Raw genomic sequence first — 23,429 nt, forward strand, 5'->3', positions numbered from 1 at the left:
TTAAAGCCTTTTCGTTGCCAGTTTCTGGCACAGGAGATGACATTGAGTTATCCCCACGGAGACGCTGTGTACACGTAACGCTTGTAGTTTAATGGCTACTCCCTCTCCGCTTCCTTCACAGATCTGCCCCGAAGAAGTTCAGTCTGACCCTTATCTATGAAAGGGCAAGATCTTGGATGAAAGGCAATATACTGAGGTGAAATGAAAAACCACACGGCAATGCACATACGTTTCATAGGACATATGGCAGAGAAGATCAAAGTGACAAATCTTTATTTTCAATTCTAAATATCCCGAAGTGTTGAGCAATTAAACTTGGCAGTTGAATATTTCCAGGATAAACTCAACAATATCAGCAAGACATGAAGATCACTATATCTTGCCTCTTTCTCTCTTACTAATGCCGGAATTTTCCTTTTCCCTCTACGGAGAACACGCTCCCAGCACGACAGCCTCAGCTTGCTCATGCTGGTCCAAGAATAAGGACAAAACAACTTTTATTCTCCTCTTTCTCGAGAGACAGCAAAAGCAAACTGTGTAAGTGAGTAAAGGCTGCAAGTTTTCAACTGTAAGAAACTTTGGAAAGTTGTCACAACTCTTACTCTTGACTTACCACTAATGGTCCATTGCCTTGCAATCTGACATCAGGAGACTGTACCTAGTAACCCAAGTCCTTTTGAGATGCATCATCTGTGGTTTTGAGATCTTTGATCTTCTCCCAGGACGTACAATATTGCTTCTACCCTCACACAGCAGCCTAAGCCCATCTCCCTGACAAGCACCTCCTTCCCTCTGCCTGCACTGCGAGAATCCACCTTCCTTCTTCTCATGCAGAGCTTCCATTCCCACTCCTTTGCTGCACAGAGAGAAGAAGGTGTTAGGATGAAGATGTGGCGCTCCTCTCACGGGACAAAAAGACAAGGAGGGAAGCAGCATCACCATAGCGACATGCATTTGTAGTTTTAGTTGATGCCAGAGGAGTGGAAAGAACGAGGGGTGGCAACAGCCCCTGCGTCTCTCCAGAGCAGCAACAGCAAACGTGGCTTCTGGGGCCCTGGAACGCAGGAGATGGACAGCAGGTCCGTCACTGTTCTGCTACCCTAAGCAGCCGCCTACTTTGTCCACGTAAAGTAGTTTTTAAAAGGGTCTTCTGCCCGCTTCCTTCGGAACTCACCTCTACAGGCCTACCAAGGACCTTGGGAGGGACTTGGGATTTTGATGTGTGAGAAGGGACATGCTACCTCTTAATAGAAAGTAGAAATAATAGAAAGGGAAGTTGGGACTATAGGCTTCATATCAGCAGGTGCACCGCAAGTGCAAGTGATAAATCTTTATTTTCCATTCTAAATAACCCTAAGCGTTGAGCAATTAAACACGGCGGTTGAGTATTTCCAGGATAAACTCAACAATGTCAGGACTCTTCCAGATTATGCATGGACTGAGTTTATCCCACCACGGGCAGAAGCACAAATCAATGCACACTTTTGCTTAGGCACATTATTTATTCTTTTGCCAGTAGGCCATTAACCTGATGTCCAAACCCAGCTTCATCTTGCACAATGCCATGCAGAAACCAGGCCCAGAAGTTTCACATTATTTCAGTTTATGTAACTGCTGTTATTAAGCTCAAGGCCCAAGGAGGATACTGAACAATATCTTATTGTACAGGCTATTGAGATTCAATATTACAGGGACAATGCTACCAACCCTCCCCCAATTTCGTTCATCTCCGAAATCTTTGGAAATTTAATACCAGCGGACTTTGAGACCTTTGGACTGTATTGTAAATCTGCTGCTTAAACTTTTAATGTAACTCTCAAGTGTGTAAGCTCTCAAGTATTTCCCAGGAAAGTCCATATATATAATTATTGTTTAATTAGACATCATCCTACAAAAAGTGAAATTCAGGCCAAGCTGGAACTATACAAAAGTTCAGGGAAGTTCAGTTCCTGCATTATGACCTGGCAAAGCTCTATTGTATTTTTTTCCCCTGGAAACAAGACAGGAAAAAGGGAATATATCAGCAATGACTTGAACTGATCACTGTGTCAGAACAGAAAATAGTATCTGGAAAAAAAGGAGACAAAAAAAATATCTTCCATTTACTTTCAGTATTAGTAAAAACAACAAAAAGGTTTTATACTGCCAGCCACATCCTGCAAAATCTAGCTAATAAAGCAAGAGCATAATTACTAGATAAGTTTAAAATGGATTTTTAAAAAGAATGGCTACTTTTGCTGGAGGCAAAGTATATCTAAATATGTTGCAGGACTGGATTCAGAGACCTCAGCATCCTGCCGGCCTGGTCCAATACAAATTACGTTTGTAGTTATTCCAGGGACCTTGAGCTATAGCATGTACACAATTAAATCTACGCAATATTTATCTCCGCTTCAAATACGTAAGATGAAGAGTACACGCTAGGTATGAGCTCAGGCTGGTAGGGCCTCTGCAATGATTCGATTATCGAAAGTGCCAAGACTAAAATTCACTCTGGCTCCATTTGCACTACAAAAACCAAAACACCCCTAAATAGGCAATAAAATATTATTATTAGAAAAGTAAGGTTGGGTATTCAACCTGTTCCATAATCTATGTTTAAACAAAAGAGATGAGATTAAATGCACCAGCCTGGTGGTCAACCAAACTACAGAATTGAAACCGCTATTTTTAACAGTAAAAAAATGCTAACAAAGAACTGCGTATGGCAAAATACAAAATTAAGTGCCATCACGTTAACACTAATACTGGGGAAAGGACTACCAGACCATACACTAATTATGTCCCAGGTAAAGAAGAAGAGAACTTCAGATATGCAATTGGTAACTAGATTTCTAATAAAATAACAACTTCAATCTTTTTCAAGCCTTTTCCAAAATACCAGAAGTGATTAGAACACATTATGGACCAGTCACTTGCCAAGTTTCATGTTTGAAATCAAAGCTGTTTTAAAATTTCCTGAACAACAAAAAAGCATTTTAAAACTGGTAACATTCAGTCATGGTGATATAAGCAAATACCAGCCAATCTGACTCTTGGAACGTTCTTGATCTGATGCCTTTGTGTTGCCGCTAAGCCCAGAAAAATATTCCAGGCCCTATTGCTAAGAGAGTGAAAATAATAGTCACAAATAAAAAAAGGATCATTTACATATTATACAACTAAACTTTTTATTTCTTCAATATACCTTGATAGAATTAAAAGCAGAGCTCCTTCAAGACTTTTTGTCATCGTGAGATGCACCTACATTTACCAAAGATGAACCTGCCTGTAATTTGCATGGAAGATCTAAAACCCTCCTCCTTCCCTCCTCTGCACCTCCCCCAGAAAGAGCTCAGTACTCTTGAAGTACGTTCTCTACAAATACTATAGAAAAGAAGTGGGTCTATCACGGAGGAGCTGCTTAGTTTCTTGTCGTAAGCTGAGGAACTCTTTTGGAAATATCGCAGGCCGGCACCGTCTCATCCTTTCCCCTCCCAATACTGAGCAACGCATAAGGAACAAGATTTGAACCTACATCTTCCACAGGAAAGGTACTTGCAAAATACGTTACGCCTGGCTGGAAACAAAACACCAACTGCTATTCCACTCCATGGTAACTTTTTTGAAGATTGTTGCCTGTTAAACGGATGCAAGCAAAAAAAAGAAGTGTAATAAGAAGCCAAACTTTAGGGCAATAGTTTACAAGAAAAAGGTCAAGATTCTAGGAGTTATATACACCTATAAATTCTCATTATGCATCTACGTGCACTACTAGAGTCTATTATATAAAATACTGTACTATTTAATGTCAGTTGAATGGAGGTTTGCTTTCACTTATCTGTAGTCAAATGTCCCTATAATCAGCCGGTACAGTAACTGAGCAGAAATTCCCAAACCTATTCAGCCTTTCCTCCTTGAATCTCAAAATCATTTAGAAACGCGCTTTCTTTTCCACGAAGAGATACAGTGATGCCAACAACAGCTACATTATTCCCCCAGCAGATCCAGAGATGCCGGAGCAGAACTCAGAAGTTCAGCCGGCAGATCCTCTGCTGCGACCGTCTGACGCAAGACCCTCCCTCATGCACTCCTCTCTTTCAGCTTAAGTTTTTACTCTTTAACAATGCCCTACGACATTAGTGGCTTCGTATTTCCTAACCGCGACTGAACCTCAGATTTGGGCAGAAGAGGAACTTCCCATCTCCTGAGCTGTAACCCAAACCAGCTCAGAGTTGTACGTAGTCAGCCATCTCCGTTCTGTCCTCACTGACTGGAAGTCTGCATTAATAAAAAATAACCAGTACAGCAGGGCCCTGACGTTCATAGAGACAAATAAAGATCTCTCTAATGTATTTACAAATGCTTCTTCCACTGACGAATTACAGGAGAAAAGTTGGTTCTTCTTTGTTCTAAGCCCAAAAGAAGTAAGTCCTACACAGTAAACATGCACAGAAATATTTCCTACCTCTGCAGGCTGCAGAAAATCCCACTGTATTAAGTGGGATGGTACCAAGGCCACTTAAACGTATTAGCCTATTAAATCTGCATTCCCTTATTATTCTTAAAATGCTAAAGAAATGTTCCAGGCCAGTGTTTATTTGTTGAACTTCCGAAGAGTCAGGCGCTACCACCACTTCTCTTAAAGCATCACGACGGTCCACGTACCACTGGTGAGGCTCTTGCCGATGGCCTGCAGAAAACTTGTTAGTCACGTTGCTCTGGCTCACCTTATTCCCAGTTGCTAAACTGCATTTTTAAAAAAAAAAAAAAAAAAAAAAAGACAGCTAAAAATACTTTCAACATTTAACTTTGCACTGGAAGCAACCACAGTTAGTTCTCAAATAGAAAACTCCACAATTCCAACCTGGAGGGGAGAAAAGCCTCACAGCTATGAATAAGAGGAAGATTGTCTCAGATTTCCTAAGATGCCTCCCACATTAAGACGTGTCCATATCAGGAAAAAATTAAGAACCCTATCTTTAAAGTTCCCACAAGTACAGTTCCAATTAGGAAGGGTTCTTAGCTTTGAGCTATCACCGTGCTAAAAATAGAGATGTTCAGGAAACACATTACTCTCAAAAGTGATTTCACATACAATCTGTAAACACGTTGCCCTTTTAGGTAAAATGGCAATTGTTTGAAAGCCAGAAGCCAGAAATATTAAAGTGGAAGGGATCTTTAAAGATAGTTTGCAACCCTAAACATTGAAATCTGTGCCTTTTTTTGTTTTCTGGAAAAGAGAGGCTGAAAGGACTAAGCACAGTAGGGATGGGGGAGGAAAGAGAGTGAAAAGAGACTTTGCTTTGGAAGTTTTTTGTTTATGCACACATAGATGTATATACACATATAAAAGAAATTCAGGTGTTCTTTTCTTTTCATAACCTTGTATGCATCTGAGGGACATGACTTGTATCAATCCCAAATTTTGTCACATTTTATGCAAATTCATCTTTTCATTTTATCAGATATGGCTTATATAAGACAACTTAAAATTCATATAGTTCAGGTTGTAAGTACAAGGCTGTCATAGTTTCCTTTACTAAAAACAACAACTTTTTTTTTTGTGTGTGTGTGGATTCCTTATTTTTCTTTTCTGTTGCACCTTCCCTTTGCACTTTGAATGGTACAATGCTATGTTCTTGAAAGGTGTGGTGGACAACTTCTGGGTTGGCAGGTGCAGAATATTGGATGATTATATTTAATATTAAAGTTGGAGGCATTAAGCAGGAAAGGGATTTTTATTCTTCCAGGTGTTCAAAATACCGTTTGTTAAGTTTTCTTAATGCAAGTTCTTAAGCAATACTTGGAAAAATACATATCTTGCTAAAAAAACCAACAGAACTTTCAATATAGAATTGAAGCAGTGTGTAATCTCATCTAAGGATTTCAAGAAGTCCTCTAGTAAAGTAAAAAAAAAAAAAAAAAATTTCTGTCATTGTCATTACTTAAAGGAAAGACACACAGACAGATAAGCCGGACCGGACAAGAATTTTGAGGAGAGCGATAATCTGTTCCTTCTTTTCTGATAACACTGAACTCTCTCAAAAGGAGATTTAAGTGCAAAGATGCAAAACTAAGCTTCTATCTACCCAAGAAGAATTAAACGAGTGCTACTGCCAGTGGAACTCCTACAGATAACTCTGTTAGTATCACTCACCCTAGAATATCAATGCCATTAGTGGAAGATTAAAAGCTAAAACAATATGCTGCGTGGTTAGAGCCAAGGGTGAAGGAAAGCAATAAAATGATGAAGTGAATCATCACTGCAGATCCCTTCTTGCAAACGAGTAGCATGGTTCTTCATAATGTCATGCCATGCCAACCGGGTTGTACACTGAGAACCAAAACAGCAGTCCTTTCTGCTTGGCGTAAACAAAACAACTATGCAAGGACATCAGAGAAGGTCTGGGATCCTCCCTCACAGACTAGAACATCTGTACTTTTTAACCACCTCTTCATAGTCAGTACCTCATTCTGTATTTAAAAGAGGAGTCACGCTACACTGACACTGTGTAAGCAATGCCACGGGAACCACACAGCGATGAACTCATCTATTACACCACCACCCCTCCGGGCCTGCCTACAGAGATGCCCAGAAGCGGCCTTCTATTTTTCTCCACTACAGATGAGGGCTACAAAGCTCAAGACTTCACACCTCATTTGTAGAGACATCCTAAGGCGGTCTTTGTCACACACAGTTTCCCATCATCTTTTGACAACTGGGACAAGTTGGCCCTCTCTTACCTACTGTTGGGAAAAATAAAGCAAGGTCCTGAGTCCAAAAAAAAGCATTAAGTATAATTTGGCGTAGTCTAATGTAACTTCTGACTGATGACCCCTGAGATGTCTTGCATTATGCCTGCTGGCTGATATTCACTGAAGATTCCCCACAGAATAGAAAAAAAGACTCGGAGACCAGACAGTACAGAAAACCGTATGTGGCAGTAGTAACCATGGAAAATTTGGTAGCGTCACAGACCCCTGTAGAGGAAGCAGCTTCATCTCAACTTTCCATACCACAGAATAAAAAAAACCACCAAAAAACCCAAAAACCAACACAAAACACCCTCTCCTTTTTATGAAGTGCTATAACAAATTCTGAAAACAACATCAATTTCATTACACAATCAAGAAACGTGAAATTTATGGCATATCAAATGGTCAGCCTCATGCCTGACAGAGCTCAGACTCTGTGCATGCAAAGTAATCAAAGTTCAAGGACCACAAGGATAGCAAACTCAGTTAATCGAAACCACTTTGGGCTCTTGGAGGTCACGCAACAGCCAACTAAAAACCAGGAATAATAAGCCATCTTCTATGCAGAGCTGTACCTGTTATTCTCGCTATCCTTCCAACCTAAGGAGCATCGTAGAAGATTCCCACACCACCGGAGAGAAATAAAATTCTGTGAAAGAGCTTGACCCAAGCAGAAAGTTCCTTCTTTTGGAAAACACATGGTGTAGCAAAGCAGAGGCTGTCGCACACCTGAAGTAGAAGTCCACTATGCTGGATATAATTGATATTTGCTTGCCTTGAAGCCAAACATAAGTACACTGCAATCGGTCACTGACGTGAGTATATGATATTTTGTAAGATCATAATACTAACAGCGTAACTGGACAAAATGCATTAGCATTTCGTAATTCAGCTAAGCACCAATATATAAGTAACGTACAATCACAAAGGGGCAAACGGATACTTGTGTTATTGCTGCAGAAAAGAGGGTACAGGAAAATATGTGAGAAGTACTGAATTTTGCAGGATAAGAAAAAGGACACAGAAGAGGGAGGAAAGGTATCTGCTGGAACCAGAATAATCCTGAAGATTATGCTGGAAAAATGTCTGGTAGAAATAGAGCAAGAGCTTGTCTTAAAAATAAGATAATGTTGGGAGCAGATGAGATTACCCCCCTTTTGGGAGGGGGCGGGAAGAGGGATGAGAAGCATAAAACCTCAAGGAAGAGCAAATGAAAACATGAGGAATAAAGAAGTCAATTCCCTCACGAAAGAGCTCTTGCCTGATGACCTCGGCCTTGGTGACTAAGACCACCTGGGACCGTGGGACAACCACAAGGCATCAACTCTGTGGTATTGTACACTCGCAGCTAATGTAGAATGGGATTGTTAAGAACCAACTGTTTGAATATGCGGTGATAATAACTAATAATGATTAAGAACTACTGGCTGTACGTATTGTTAATGAACGCCAGACTAGTAAAGATCTGTGTTTAAGCTTTAAGCTGGCCTGACTTGCCAGTCTTTCAAACACTCGTTCGTTGTAACTGATGCTGATCCAGAGCTTCCCACTGCACGGCTCACATGTCGCATCCCATGATCAAATAAGAAAAGAAGAGGGGGATAGGCTCTAGCATACATCACAGACAGGTGAAAGGAATGAAAAAGAAGCCTTGACGCTTTACTTTTCACAGATTTGTCAGTGTACGACCAAAAAACTTACGTAGCCTGTTTCTCTTACAGCGAGTTTCAATTGGCAATAAAACATAGATAGTACACGAAGAGTTAAATGAACCTCTCCTAATTTCTGGGAGATCTTTTTATTAACAATAAGCTAATGTTCAGGTAAACCTCCGAAACCCATAAATGCTCTTAGGTGTCCTTTCTTCAGGCCCCACAGGCCATACCCAAACTGTCCTCAATTCAGAGAAACATTTTCACCTGCAGAAACATTATTCAATCAGCAGAACCTACTCCAACCTCTCAGTATGAATCATTACCAAGACATATGTCAGCATATCTTAGCAAAATACTGACAAGCCTGTTTACCATTACCTTCTACCTTCTCACTATTTGGCAATAAAGAACCCTGAGATCCTCAGTCAGGAATCTGAAAATGGCCCTCATCCCATGCGGGGATCGATTCAATCAGTGGATATTTTCCTACTGCGTAAAGAGACGGCAACTGATACCTACAAAGGAAATAACTGCAATACCTCAGGTCACACAGTGTGACAGCGATGTGTAAATGCTGACTACTGTGTACACCAAACTTCATTTTCCACTTGCATCTTTCTTTTTTTTTCCCTTCCCAATCACATGACTCCAAGGATTTTAACGTAGCAACCCTCAACTTGACCCTCATTTATACCTTAATCAAACCTACAGCATGTTCCGCAAGCTGCTTAAGGAGCTGGAAAATAAAAAGAAATAACCAGTCATTTTCAGGGCTTCTACCTTTTCCACTTACACTCTGGAAGAGTATTGTGTGGCCATCCCTTATGTACCTGCAGGCAGTTTTCCTCTGTGCTTATTTCAGGATTTTGGCCAAAATTCCAGCACATAATCACACAGTTCCTGTTTAGAGCTAACACTGCTGCAAAGCTTAGGCGCTATGTCAAGGAGCAAACCGGTGGCCCTCCCATGCATCCTTCAAGCGTGGAGGTGGTACACAGGTTCCGTAAAGAGTAAGCGCAGAAAAAGCAACGTATTCCAACGGCACTGGAGAAGACGCAGCGCTCTTGAGAAGGTCCTTGATTACCTGGACAGTTTCTTTTTGCCTTTTCTGAGTTAGAATATGACCACCACCTTCGGATTAACTCTTGACAACATCTTCTTTCTCTGGGAGGCAGTGTTTCTGGAAAGCATCTTGCTGTGCTAGAAATCTTAACAGGCTCATCATACAGGTGGTTGTGACACACCCTCTTACTGTGATTTTTCTTCCCCATAATTACGCCCCAGAATAAAAATTTGGGCGGTGCTGGTAAGGGAACGAAGAAAAAAAATAATACACTACCTCCTGCACTGGCAGATTAACATAATTTAATCCTCAGGCCAAATGAAAAAACTCTGCACCTGCATACCTCCACCTGGTACGCAAGTTTGGCATTTTATCTGAGCGTGAAGTTGGTGGCCCAGGTCCCTCTGTTTTCGTTTTCTTCTGTGCTCTACTTTATAGCCCAACTATGACTGTATCCAGCAGCACACATTAGTGATTTCCAAATCATCAGCTCATATTTAGTCCCTATTTTCAACTGCACACTAGAGACCTGCACCTATTCCACAAATAGAAAGAATCCAAATGCTTTCCCCTAGGCTCCTGCTTAGGATTTCATTATTAATTATATTTGAAGGTTATACAGTTAAAATACTAACTTTTTTATTTGAACATTTATATTAAGCTGCTGAGATTTCTAGCAGCTTAGCAGCATTATTTCTGTGTAAGAGAATAAGCCTCTTAAATTCTGCACGCAGGCCTCTCGTCTAAAATGAAAGATTTTGGAAAGGCACTGAAAGGTAACACTGAGTTAATGATGCTTTTTAAACCGAGACCTCCAAGACTGATCACACAGAACTCTATCAGTTATGCAGCCCCTCGACCTCAAGCCCTTTCACACGCTCTGCCAAAGTGCCTGAATTCAAATAAAGTTTAGCAAAAAGTTAGTTCCAGAAGATGCACCTCGGCCTCATCGCTAGTTACAATTCATTACATGGATTTACTCTTTCCAATGCAATAAGGCGTTTAAATACGTGGTAGCAAATCCCAGAAGACTGTATTTAACTATTTTCTCTAGAGATGATCAAGGTTAGGTACTGAGTCATCCATCAAGAATGGTGGATATTAAGATAATGAAATTTTTTTGCAGGCGCGGATGTTGGCGGACAGACCAGATGACCTCAGCAAAAGGAGGTCTATGCCAACCAACACAAACTAAAACTCCCAAATTTTAGATAGCTGGCCAAATTTTGATTTTAGATATATGCTAGTGTAAATTCACAACACTGACACCTGTATGAAAATCCAGGGTTATTTCTGATTTATGACTGCGTAAGAGAAGAGAATTTGTTTCACCAGGCCAATTTAATTTCTAGTGCTGTTCTTTAATCAACGGATATAAGCCAAGAATTAGATCCTTAATGGGTCAAGTGCTGAAAAAATCTAAACAAAATTGCAGGTACAAAGTAAGGACACATCTTTTTCAAATACCTATTTTGCATTTATTAATGATAACAAGACAAGCACCATCTTTCCATATACGTCAGAGGCTGATTTTTAACCCACTGATTTATTTATTTTTTTAACCTTCGCCTCTTGGTGCACCTCAAATAGACCTTCTCTGTTAGAATTTTTTGCCCATGCTTTTGATTCTGACGTACAGAAAGGTTCATTTTCCCAGGTCAACTTCAGATTTCACAGCTGGACCTATCTACTTAGAAATCTGTATAATCATATGAAAAGGTACCACTATTCGCTTCCTTCCTTTAAAGGATTCTTGCCAGTCTGCAGCACTGAAGGTACTCCGTCATCATCATCACCACAATCAAAAGTAACCCGATGCTATGACTTTCAAGATGACAACCCCAATAAAAGCATCCAACCGCTTTGAAAAATGACCGCCCCTTCAAAAAACGCGTTGATCTTCATACCTTGATGAACTAGAGCGTACAAATACACCAAACCATGCTCTCTTCACGTGATTATAGCGTGATTATAGCGTGCCTTGTACCAGATGGCATTGGGTCAGAGCAAAGGTTGCATTATTCTAACTACCCAGCAGTTACAGCTGTGTAACGGCCTTGAAATCCATCTCTTGGAAAACATTACTGGAAGTATTAAATAACAATATACCTCATACACTTAGAACATGTTATATCACCCAAACTCTATACAAATATTAACTAATTGATGGCAGCTAGTTAAATAGAAATGTTAAACGGTGTTTAAACCTCAAAGCATAGCGAAACAACAGCACATTTAATTCCCATTTAAATAAACGCAAACAAAGGGCTTGACGGATTTTTCTCCCTGTAAAACTAACAAGGAAGGGAACAGGAAAGTTATGTAAATTTTAAATAAAGGTCTTTCCAAATTTAAGACCCGTGCAAGAGTACCGAGGGGCATCCTTCGGGGTGCTCCTTCTAAGCAAGCCAGATTCCAACCATAGCGTCATTTTTAATCAAAGGCATAAAATGCTGGGCCCTTGTCCTTGCTCGCTCTTGTCATCTGAACGGAGCTGTACGCACACCTCATGTCTTTTAACGCTGTCAGGAAGCTGCCTGAGGACAGCCTAAGTTTCAGCAGAACTTGCAGAGACTTCATCTCGTCTGCCAAGTTTCAGCCTGGAGTGAATTTTTAACAGTTGAGTTATAAACCCGTGAAAATAGGGGCTTACAGTTGAACTGCTGACAAACCCTTAACTATAGCGGTACACACGGCGCCAATAATAGACAAAACTGCCCCATTTTATAGCACACAGGAAGGCTGGAATTCAGCTGTTATCAGGGATAATAATAAACTTCTGCTGGTGACTCAGGCTCTCAGCCTAAGATTTACATTCCCTCTGTCACTAAGAGTTTTTAAGTTAAACAATTTCACATGAAAATCCAATAAACAACATTTATATTACCGATGGCATTTGGTCCGACTGCTCTTGCGCTAAAATACCAGGCAGCTTTCCTCCCGTCTCTCCATCTCCTCCTCCCCGCCCCGCCGGAACCGGGAACCGACCCACTCGCTCCTTGGACTCCCGGGCAGCCGGGACGAAGCCCAGGAGAGCCCGTGGCACCCAGCCCAGCCCCACGCCAGCCGCCGGATCGCACCGCGGGGAGAGGCTTGCACGCTAAGCGCTGCCTGCCTCCGTTCCCCCCGCGCCGCAGGGCAGCTCTCCGTCCTCTTCCTCCAGAATGCGAAGGAAAAGCAGCGTGCAGCACCATTAACAGACGTTTTTTATATCTGTATTTTTTTCCCCCCTCCAGAATACCTCTTGCAGGACTCATCAAACCACCTCAAGGAAAAAAAAAAAAAAAGCTTAACATTGCATCCTAGCTCTTCAGTGTTTCCTGCTGCTAAAGAGCCGAGGTCAGATATGGAAAAACTAGACAAAAAAGGAGACTTGCTTCTCACGCAACAGACACTTGAGGGGAAAAAAACCATCTGGTCTAGAGGATGTAAAAGGTCTTGTGGAGTTGTCACCCAAGTTGTCCCCAGTCGCTGGCACACAGAGACCAGCTAATTCAGAGAACTTCTTATGCACAACTTGCCGCTCCTCTGAAGTTTCCTTTCCTTCAGAAAACTATCCTTCACTTCCCTAAGGAGTAGAATTACGTCAGTGACCACCAAGTTTAAATTTATCTGCCCAACGTCTATATTTTATTTTTTAATCCATCTCTCAGGAACAGCTTTTAACGCGTTTGGGGTTTTTTTCTGTTATAAAATATTCTATTTATTTCCTAGCAGCTGGTGTCAAAAAAGTTGTTGTTTTCTTTAAATATTACTCTTAAATAAATAAAATCTGTTTTCATATCATGTAAAATTAGTTTTGCCTGCTGTGAGTTTGTGGCATTATGAAGTGATCATTTTTCCCATGAATTATTCAAAATGAGGATAAAAAAAGGAAAAGAAAAAGATGACGGACAATAGCACGCCATTCAATTTGTATAAATGCAGCAGTCGCACTAATAGTTCGCTATGGGCAGCACAGATGAAACACTTTTTCTTTGTCAAATGTGGCCACTAACCTTAATTTAGTATTTCAGAGAGAGGTAGTGAAAAAGATTTATTTCATTCTTCTGTGTGCCCCTGTGACTTATCTAGTGGGGCAGATAATAGACGTATCTTTGCTAGCAAGATATCAATATTTTAGACAAGTTTTTGGTTCCTTATCCTCAGCACTATGGCTGAACTGACCCTTGGTGGACTTTAAGTCTGTCTTTCTTTTTAATTTTAACCTATTCTTCGTTTAAACCTCTGGTTTGACAGTGTCTCTCTGTCTTTTATGAAAAACTATTAGAATTGTTAACATTTCCTCTGGAGTCTTCATATTACCTTGTCTTTCAGAACTGCAGTAACTGCACAGCTGTAATTATTCTCACTTTGAAATCTGACTGTCGTATTTGGAAGGGGATGAAGGGTGGAGATTGTAATAAATCATTCAGGCTCCCCAAGGCACGTAGTATCTCACCAACTCTACGGTGAACTTTTAAGGTGGAGGGGCTTCCGGACTGAACGTATAGATAAACTGCTAAGACATAAAAATGCCGTTTTCATCAAGAAGAACGAGAAGATGATAATAAATTTGTGGGTGAAAAATCTACAGTAACTTAAAAAATGCTATTTCAAATGGTTTATCATTAATAACTTCCTTGCAAAGGAATCTTCTCTTGAAAACGTAATGCTTTCATTAAGTTTCAGAATATTGCTACTAAGGAAAGTAACAGTCTAGTGCTAAAGGAGTGGGTTTGAGACTCATGAATTCTATCTGGCATTACAACACTGAAATCACTTAAATTCTGTTTCTACTTCTCCAACCCATACATTATGGTAATTAAAATATTTGTATCACAGTAATGCCCATAGAGCCGGATCAGAAACAGCAATCCTTTGCGCCGTGCAGAAGGAAAGAGTTCCTACCCCAAATATTTTCAACAGGGATAGCATTAACCTGCCACACCACATCCATCGGAAACACTGGCCTTCACTATGTCATCCTTTGAACAGGAAGATGTTTAAGTATTTCGAAAGAAAGCAGGGATTTTTTGAGGGAGAAAGAGACTGGGTGGTGGTTTTTTGTTTGTTAGTTTTTCAATTATGAGAGTGAATTTCCCTCAGAATACAGTGCAGATGGATTCAAATGAAAATCCTGGACCTGGACATTGGAATCCTGGACTATTTGCTCTGAACAGCATCATAAAAAGGATGAGTGTTTCATGCAGCAAAGGTACGTTGATCACAAAGTCCTTCCGTAATAAAGCACAAACACGTCTGTTGTCAATTAAAAGCAAGATTAGGATGAAGTGTAGTCACCAGTGTCCCAAATTCCATTATCCCATAGCTACAAGCCATTACTCTTTTTTCCAATTTAATTTTTTTTAAGTAGGTCATTCTTGTGTACTCTAATTCATTTTTTTTTGCCATCCGTGCCAGCCCAATTTTGGCCAAGTCTCCATGCCCTAGAGACAAAATAAAATCCACACATTTATTTTATACAAGATTAAAATATTTCTATACACACAACTCTCATCAGTATCTTGCAAATGTCTATACACTCGACAGAGTCAAATGCAGTAGTCCATGAATCTTGCTCGCAGAGCCCTTCAAGATTTTTCATTTGGAGACTAACGTAAATGGTAAATATTTCAGGCTTACTAGACAAAATGGGGTGTTTAAAGCGCAAAACATCAAGACCTGATAGGAAAGAAAATCACGTCTCAAGCTATCTGAAAGGAAAAGATGTTTACAGGAATCATCAACCTCCCGCCTCCACAGCAGCACAGCTGCTTCATAGCCATCTCATCAGCACCTACAACTCTGCGGTACTTTGAGGATTTCCCCTCTAGATTCCCATTGTGAACTTTAGAAAATGAAAGAAGAGACCAGCTGATGAAAACCAAGCTTTACTTTGAGCTTTAGTACAAACAAGAGAAGATTGTGGGAGTACTGTGTCGATGCCCACAGAGCATATACATATGCTTTATGTAAGATAAAAGAAGAATTCAGATTCAACATTAACTTTTGTAAGAAGCGTTTTGGCAGATTAAAATTCCAGTTAGAGACCTTCCCACCGTCTGCTCTGCCTATGGTCACTGGGACTACCAGTGCATTCCATCCACAGCCATGCAAAGGAGTTACAGACTGTCTCTCCAAATATTAATTAAAATACTCTCACTTATACTGCTGTACCCTAAGCATTGATTTTTGCTTTATTTCTTCTTTTTTTTTTAAATAATACATACTCATTAAAAAACACTGTAAGCAAGGAAAATGTACAATTCTACTGACACCAGTAAAGCTGCACCCATTTATGCCAAGACTGAATTTATTGATAAAGAACTAAAGGATAGGAATATAATTAATGCTAGTCAACACGGCTTTATGGAAAGTAGGTCTTGTCAAACAAACCTGATTTCGCTCTTTGGGAACTATGTAAATTTTCTGAGCATATACACTTACAGTTTTAGAAGCATTTGACTTAGTACTACTACACAGCATTCCAGTTCTGTCAATGAAAGCACGTGTTGAACAGATAACTAATGGAAGGCCCTCACAAAAATGTTACCTGGGGGGGTGTCTTCAAACACAGGTGGTTTTAGTGAGACGCATGTAAAATTAGTAATAACCCCAACACTATTCAGCATTTTGGTCAATCACTCCAAGTTATAAAATCACCACTGATAAGAATTTCCGGGTAACGCAAAGACTGATAAAAGATCAAGAGAACAGGGTATCAACCGATGGGGAGAATCAGGCATTCGCACAAGCTTCCGTTCTTTCAGATTAAACCTTTTTGTATGGCGTATCTTTCAGAAAAAGGAACATACGCTGTATCCACAGGATTGGGCACAGGGGCATGTAGGGTGTGCTACACCCTGGAAAAGAGCGATTCTGAAAAGGATTTAGAGGTCACAACAAATAAACAACTGAACACGAACACCCAGTGCTATGTGGCAAAGACGGCTAACGCAATCCCTGGAGGCGTAAACAGGAGGTAGTGGGTCGGCTCGGAAAGACATTTTTACTTTTCTTTGTTGCATTGTTTTCTAAAGGGATCTTCAACTGGGTGAAGAAAGGCATAACAAGAACCGAAGTCTGGAACGTGAAGCCAAGAAAGAAAGAAAGAAAAGTCAAATTGAACCAGAAACAAATCCCACATTTCTAAACAGCAAGGGAATTAACCATTGGAACAAAACTATCAATGGAAGGGAGGAGCTTTAACCTCCTGATGGTTTCAAGATGGAGAGATGCTGTCTGTGCATAACTGGGTTCAAAACAGGAATGACTGGACAAATCTAATAGCTGATGACACACAGAAGGTCAAACTAGATGATCTAATGGTCCTTTCTGACCTCCAACCACACAAAAGGAAATTTCTGATGTTATATTTTATGTGACCTGCAGAATTAAGTAGAACGTTCTTCTTTCTAAGTGACCGTTACATGCAGTCCTCCCACAAAAGATGCACGTACGCCCAGCACAGCGCAACAGGTTTCGCTGCTTCTGAATTCTGAGAAGAATTCTCGAGACTGGAGACAGCTTGGAAAGACATTGCTCATGTCCTCTGGAAAAAAAAAAAAAAAAGCTTTGCCTTGTTTGTTAGTTAAGTAACTGTAGTTCACCAGAGCGTAGCTCAGTGGAGAGCCATCACCGAGAGCTCACATTCAAGCACCTCCCAACGCTGGCATGTTTGCAGTCCTCTTCGGGTCTGCTTCTGGATTCAACTTCGCCTTGTGCTGGAAACCAGGTTTGATGCTACCTGGCAGAATGCTATCCATGCGTCAAGGAAAAATCTGCCCAGATGTTGCATGGGGTGGGGTTCCAGTTGCGACTCCTGGAATTCACAGATCCTGAAACTTGCTCCAAGCTTTGGTTTCAAGTGTATATGAGATGACTCTGAAACCATTACCTTTTATCCTCTCCTATATTTTCCACCCCCATGCTCCCAAAAGTTCAAATATGTATCTAAGAATACCGCTACAGCTGACAAAAAGCATTAACAAGATTTTTATGGCAACAAATAGCTAGATTTTCAGCTCCTACCTGACAGCTAGAGCTGTAGAAATAAATACCTCCTCAATATCCTGCTGGGCATAAGCATCAGAGCTGGCTTCAAGGGTACAGCCCCACCTACTGAATTGCTCCCACAGCTCCCTCCAGTTCTTCCCAGTGATCCTTTTGACCAACTACTGGCCAGACAACCCTCTCTGCTAAATAAATCACACCCCAAGATGGCACAGCCACAGGCACTGAAAGAGGTAAGAGATGTTCCATTGCCACCTCTTGCTTTGAATTTTCCTGCTACGTGCTGTAAATGGTTCAGCTTATAAATGCAGTAATTTTTTTGATGTCACTAAAACTATGTTTTAGTTACAGTTACAAGCAAATGTCACTCATCTACACACTCTACCTACTGCCTGAAAACAATATGATTTAAGGAGTATGTCAGCAGTAAGAAAAGACTCTTCCCACTGGATTAAAAATGTGCATTTTAAGAAAGGAAACACTTTTAGAAAGAAGGAGAGGGAGTCTTCTGTTTCTGTAGTTTATTTTTCTGCTTAATGAAACAAGGTTTCCAGCTTCTACAATAGCAGCTGCAAAGGCACTTCATTAATCTCCTGAGTGCGCTGCCTCTCCCTGCATACCTGTAGCTGCCCTGTTCCAGCCTCCTGAGAATTATCTGTTGGCATTGCTTCAACGTTCTTACGAAATAAATAAAAAAAAAAAGGACATATTAAACTATGTAAATTCTACACCTTTCAGAAAGAACACGTTAACCAGAAAGTTCATTTTCCGATACGTCTCCCATATTTTGAAGACCTTCAGAAGCACCGAACTCCAACTTGTTACCATTAAGACCAAATCAAAAGACTGCCCGTAGAGATCTTCTCAAGTAAACGACAAACAGGGGGAGAAGTCATTGCTGCAGTCTCAACGCAGACTGCGTCAAATGCCAGATGCTTGTTCAGGCCAAAGCCTTCAGGGATGATTAAAAAGAAAAAAAAAAAAAAAATCCACACAAGAATTTTCAGAAGTGCTCAAGTATGCTAGGAAAACAAATGCCATTGGAAGCAAAGAAGACTGCTGGTCTCCTAATGTCATCTAGATGCTTTGAAAATCCCGTATGATGAGATTTGGCCCAAGGATATAGACAGACTCAAGTCTTCCCACCTTATTCTGAAGTATTTAACTTGACTCACTTACTGAAAACTGGTAGATACACATATATTGTGCAATCTATTTTAAGAGGAAACACAATCAATGAGCCTCAGACCTCACCATCTTGTATTTCTTAGTTCAAACACTATGCGAGGGCTTTAAAGGGTTCTCAGACCTGTAACAGCAAAGCTGTGTAGAGGAAATACTAGTAGGAAAAGCTAGCGACAGGGCAGTGCCTGCAGGTCCGATTACTAATTACATTTGCTTCCTTATATTTGCATCTGCCATTATTATGATAAAGGGTGGAGTTTCAAGTAGAGTTGATAGGATATTTTGTGGTAGAATTCCCCCCAGAACACTGGAAAACACCATGATTTTTATAGTGCAGTATTTGTTGAAAACACGAAGATTTTTCTTAGCATCCATGCCATGGTTAACACACGGCTCAGGAAATTGCCTCACAAATGAACATGGTCTATACCGTGCAAAGTTTAGTTGACTCCAAATATAGGCATTTTTAATTGTATGGAATGGAAAAAAAATTGTTTAAAATTCATTTTATACATGGGTTTAAAAAAAATACATCATTATCCCACCAAGTGAAACTTCTGGCTTGAGTTCCACCCAAGGTTTTAGAGAACGAAAAGGGAAATGAGTATGTACACTCCAGTCTATTCATGCAGTTATATTTTAACTCTGCAGTATAATTTCTTCTTCACAATATCACAATATTTTTCCTAACTTATCTCCAAGCTCTTGAACTTCACTTCTGCATAAAACACAACATACTGTTTTCCACGTGTGTACAGTGTACACAGCAATAAGGAAATCTACAGAAACGAAAACTACAGAAGTCACCAAGATGGAGATAAGAACGGAGGCTTATTTGCGGCGGTATTTTTTCCCCACTGGTGAAGTGACTTCCATAATGGAGTCCCTTCACTCACTAAAAAAATTGCTCTTCATTCTAATGCCCATTCTAACCATAAAGGACACAAAAAAGGCTGGGTAATACTTCTTAGTGCAATAAACCCAATAAATATCATTCTGCCACCAGGAGAACAAGCCAGTTAAACACGCTACTTTATTTTTTAATTTGCAGGAAAAACCAGAGCTGATTAAGGAGGAACCTCCCAGCAGCTACCCCACCCCCCAAAAAAAAGGGTAAAAAAAAAAAAAGGAAAAGAAGACCTTTAAAAAACAGGCAAATGAAGAGAGGAAAAAATATCCCATGCATTAGGCAAAAGTCTGTAATATTATCTAGAACGACAGCACAGCCATTGTTAGTACTGCCAAAGCACTGCATGTTTGCTATATCACCCCAGGTCCTAGGAGAATAATAAACTAAGCAGATTAGACAGAGACTGATGTCTCTGTGCTGCCTCTACCTCCACCAAACACGGGCACTGGTCTGTGCTTTAGAGCACAGGAGGGCAGGTAAACCCAGAAAATGGGTACTCCATGTTGGCAGGGGCGGGGGGGCCGGGAAGCCGCTGCCAACAACCAGGGCCTGTTTATTATTTAACAGTTGGTATTGCTAGAGGCCTGGCACCGCAATAGAGCAATCTCTGTTTCAGCACGAGTAAGCCTGATTACGAGAGCACGGGAGCCAAATCATGTTTACCGTCGTCGGCGAGAACCTCAATGCCCCCAACAGGCATGGAAATCCTTACTGCAGCGTCTGTCCATCCATCCATCCACAGGCTGCCTCCTTGGGCAGGGGTAAAGAAGGAATGGTGATCCCCGTGCGGGACAGGGAAGGAAGGTTTTGGACAGGACGATCCTCAAAGCTGTAGGGTACAACCTGTACCGGCACTGGCTGGTCCATGCCCTCCTCTCCATTTTTATGAGCCAACACACCAGCCTCAACTCACCACCTCAAGCACCCAGGGCTAAAATCAGTTTCCAGCTCCAAGGAGGGTGGGGGGCAACGACGGTCTTGTGCATGTAGTCTGCTCTCCCACCACAGCAAGGACAGCATGCCATAGGGAAAGCATTTCCCCAGTGTAACTCCCATGATTTGCAGAAAGATATCACTGACAAATAACTTGGCATTAGAAGTTTTCTTAGCTTCTGCTGGAAGTCATCCCTGTACACAAGAAAAATCTGGAACAACTCCCTACACGCACACATAAACTTCAACTAATCCAATTTTTTAAAATTTATTTACAGGAATGCTCACACAGATTCAGTCACACTCTAAAACAGAATTTGCGAAGTATGGAATCTATTGAATAAATGCAATTATCAAGTGCTATGAATAAACAACACTGGGTCAAGCCTCAACAGCCTATTGCTATGAAAATCATAATGAAGGAAGATCAGACCATCCTGGTTATATGAAGCCTTCAGCTTTAGCTCGCTGGTTTAAATGCTAGCTCATTCTGGTAACCACAAGAAGCTAGTCACATCTGACAGCTGCTTCTCAGTCTACATAAAACAAGCTCAATGAACCACCTTCAACTTAGGAATGAACAGGACTCATTGCCTTTGGTGTTTCTCCAGTTCTGGTGAGGTTCAGTGCAAGGCTGGGCTGTTGGAAGACATTTGGTCTACCTGAATCTCCACCACGGGCGTGCCATGTGACTCAGAGCTGGTGGAAAGTCACTTTTCCCACATCCCCTTCTTCAAAAGAGGATAATGAAACGCAATGCATGTAAAGACTAACAACTGATTCTTTAATATTGATGAAGAGCTTAGCAGTACTGACATGGCACATGTGCTTAGAAACACAAAGTTTTATTATATTCTGCATCACTACAACAGACCCTGACTGGTCTCATCAGCAGAGGGATGGCAAATGGAAAAGCCGCTGGAAACTAAGGTTTAGTTGTAAGTTGAAGTCACGCCCAAGTTAGGAAAGCCAGGAGCACAGTAGAGCCGGATCCTTGAATCCGCCGGTTAGGGTCTCACCCCGGGGAGGGTGCTGGGCACCAGGCAGGATCCCGTACTCCGGGGCAAACGGGAGCCTGCCATAGCTCCTGGGCAGTGCGGGAAAGCATTACTCAGACCGGTGGTTAGAAGCGCAAACCACCACCTGCTCCTGGATCTCTTCTCCCTGTTTTCCCCAGCTGACTCTGGCCCACACTGCTTTCAGCTGGCCAACGGCAGCTGCCCTGTACCGCTGCGAGCGAGATGGCTGTGGGCTGCTAGCAGAGGGGGGGAGCAGCAGCTGCGCACCCCTTCCCTGCCGCCTACCGCGCACAGTCCTCTCCGCTGCTGGCCACTCCGCCCCTAAGAGGGGGACCCAACTTGGGCTTCTCTTTAAATTCCCTAATTTAGTCAAAAATCCCTTGGCTGCGGCACAGATGACCCGCAGGAGGAGAGGGCACAACGAGCAGCGGTCTTGCCTGCAACTAGCAAAGAGAGTAGGCAGCGGGTGCTTCAACGCTAGCAGGAGCGACGGCTGTGCAGGACCCCGGGGTGCAGGGGAGGGTGGGCAGAGCATACTCAGCCGCCGTACCTACGCGACGGATCCATATAGCAGACTTCAGTCTCCAGAGCCGCCAATTTGGCACTGACGTGTAATTTGTACTAAATAACGGTTCAAGAATTCAACACAAATAATGTAATAATAGCAATTAGACCCTTTACCAAGCATAGCTGTATCAGACACGCAGTCCGGTCATTTCGCAGAAGGTAAAAAGCACTTGACGAAGGAATCCGCACCTTCGCAGGCACTAGAGGTGTGCAGGTATATGTAATAATTGCATTCCTTGTGTATTAATGTTTGCATATAAGAAATGCATGCTGAGCTAGCACAACACCTCCTTCCTCAAATAATAACTAAGTTTCATACTGTGCCTGAAGTGCTCTTTATATAGTACACAGAAATGGGTTATGTAAAGATTAGAGCTGTGACAGTTGTTCACAACGTAACTGAAAATCTAGTAACAAAATCCAATTCTAGCCTAGGTTTCCCCAAAACAAAACTCAGGCCAGCTTTACAGAAAGGTCTTCTGTGAATTTTTGATGGTTTTGACACCGAAATCCTACCAATCTTGTACCCAGAAAGGGAAAGGAGAATAGAAGGAGAATAAGAAAAGACTAAAATGGCATGGAAAGAGGCTGGCAAAGGAAAAAAAAAAAAAAAAAAAAGAGGAAAAAAACAGCAGGAGCTGTGAGGTTACTTCCCTTCTCCTTCTGCTACTGCTCTTCTTTCCCGTCGTGGAATGGGGAGAAAGAGCCGCCAGCTTTTAGGGAACGCATCTTGTTATACTGGAGCCACGATGCGACGTGCGCAGCTAGGGGTGCTCAGATGCTTTTGTAGGTATGTGCATCGTTACTAGGAGATGACTAGATTTGGTACCGGGATAATATTCCACCATTGTGTGGTGTGTTCCCATCTGATGTTGCCTTTTCCCCAGTTTAAAAAAAAAAAACTAATAAAAAAGAAAATTAAAAAAGATACAGTAATTGTTACTGCACACTCTAATGAATTATTGTGTTCAAGGTTCCTACAAAAAAAGTAATATTATACTCGGCTTATGTTTTAATTGATTTATTAATATTTTATCACAGGAATGTAATTTAAGCTCCTCATGATTTAGATCTCATAAACCTTTAGCATTTTGCAAATTCAAATTCCAATTTAAAGCCAGGGCGAGCAATTAACTTTTCTATCATCTTGTCAGGGGAGAAGGTTCGTGTTTAATTTGAGACAAAGTGACAGAAATATATATACACTGTATGTATTACTCCAATTTAATTTATGAGTCAGCACCATCCACCTTCCAAACGCAGATTTACTGGAAGGGGAGGAGGGAGTGGGGGGAAGACCCCACTATCGTGGCACTTGCTGCGATATCTGCCCCAAATTCACCACGAAAAAATGTCCCTGCTTT

This window comes from Gavia stellata, chromosome 1 (genome assembly GCF_030936135.1).
Source record: "Gavia stellata isolate bGavSte3 chromosome 1, bGavSte3.hap2, whole genome shotgun sequence".
NCBI lineage: Eukaryota > Metazoa > Chordata > Aves > Gaviiformes > Gaviidae > Gavia > Gavia stellata.